This window comes from Gavialis gangeticus, unplaced genomic scaffold (genome assembly GCF_001723915.1).
Source record: "Gavialis gangeticus isolate Ggan-Ray unplaced genomic scaffold, GavGan_comp1, whole genome shotgun sequence".
Classification (NCBI taxonomy): domain Eukaryota; kingdom Metazoa; phylum Chordata; order Crocodylia; family Gavialidae; genus Gavialis; species Gavialis gangeticus.
This window is the reverse complement of record NW_017729034.1, coordinates 79316903-79318600: the sequence shown is the minus strand read 5'-3', so window position 1 is coordinate 79318600 and position 1698 is coordinate 79316903. Positions and strand designations below refer to the sequence as shown.

The 1698-nt window shown below is 48.8% G+C and overlaps 1 protein-coding gene across 4 annotated transcripts in view; it reads right to left on the bottom strand.

Moving 5' to 3' along the window:
• Window positions 1-1698, bottom strand: part of SYNE1 (spectrin repeat containing nuclear envelope protein 1) — a 631505-nt gene that overhangs the window by 123161 nt on the left and 506646 nt on the right. The window lies entirely within an intron of this gene.

Sequence of the window (1698 nt, the reverse complement as noted above, 5' to 3'; positions counted from 1 at the left end):
CAAGGGAATGGAGGGCTGCTCTAGTGCTTCGAGCCCCCCCCAGCTTCTAGCCTGAGAGCCACTGCAGGCATGTGTCTGAATTTCTGGGATTTTTGTGCAGTTACAAAGTGATTCAGTGAAGGCAGGTAAGACCAACCTGCAAAGACTGAATCAATTCAGGCTCAGGCTTTTTTAATATCTGTCCCTAGCCTTCATGTTTAAGAAAACAAGCCTCCTTAATAACTTCCCTGAAAAGCAGAGCATCTGGAAGAAGATAATATTGTACAATACTCTTCTGCTCTGACAAGTCTCCTTCAGGCCAGCAGCAATGTCAGGTCCCTAGAATTTCCTTTTCATTAATCTTCTTCCTCACCAAATGGAATTAGTACAAGAGCAATATACTACTACTGCTCCCAGTCCCTTGGAAATGTAGTTGATGTGGCCTGAACTATGTTTCTTCTTTCCCGGGCCCACAAAATACAGAGCAAAGGCCTTGTTAATTATGGGTGGAGCTCTTAACCCCTGGATTGTCCACACTTTAACACCTGGAAGTGGCTTAAATCACTCATTATGTGGCTCAAAATTAACACCGTTCCAGGGCAGGATTATCTTTTGATCAACACAACTCAGCTCCTGTTCCATAAAGCTGTGGCCACTCCTTTACAGATGTGCCACTCAAATTGAGGGTGCAACTGCTCCAAACTTCAAGCTAGCACTAAGGTGATCAACACTTTTGTGGCTTATGGTATAAGGTGCAACAAGGCCCTTGCCGACCTCAAGGCCTGAACAGAATACAAGAAACCTAAAGCGGCCTTTGCTGCCTCTGACCTAAGCATGGCAACTAGAAATTAAGCTCATGCAACTTAAGTTTTGGTGCACAAGATAGGCATATACCCATAGCAAACCACAGAAAACAACCACATTATTTATTTCAGTGGTGGGTGTAAGGTGAGGTACAGAGAGAGAAGGAAGTGGATGGAGCTTCCAGTATATATATTTTACCACATATTCTCTTATTATCAAATAATGGAAAAAGGTAACTTGAAGACCTGGTCAGTTTCCCTGATACTCACCATTACTCTATGGACCTCAGGTCAAATGCCCTATTTTTCTTCACGTGAGCAGGGTTCTGTATGTGCCCTGCTCTCTCGTCACGTTGATTTTAAAGCAGGTTACAAAACATCACTCTAACACACAGGTGGATAAAATATGGCCCACGGGACAGATCCAGCCTGCCAACTGATTGCATTCAGGCTGTGGTTGCCCCTGTGGCACTCTGCATGGGGCTAAACCCTGCCTGCTCCCATCCAGGGCAGCCCACACTGTGCTGCCACCTGCACCTGCCCCCCACCTGGTAATGGTACCACCCCAGCCCTGGTCAGTGCGCATAGTGGGGTAAGGCTGCCTTACACACACTTGGCTGCTCGCACATGGTTGCTCATTATGCTCCTGCTCAGGACAGTCAGGGCTGTTGGCGGGTATGGGGTGGTTGAGGACACAGGCTGGCCTAAGCAGGAGTGGGTGGTGCTCAGCCTCATGTAGAGCTCCATGGGGGCTGCCATGGTCTGTAAGGGAGGTGGCAGACCACACCTGCACTGTACTGCCTAGGTGAGCTCTGCTGCATGCACCTCTTGCCCCCGTCCCTCTCTCTCCTCACCCCTAACTGGTTCCCCGGACCTAGTATGTGGGCAGCCTCCCCCCCACCCCCACACACACATA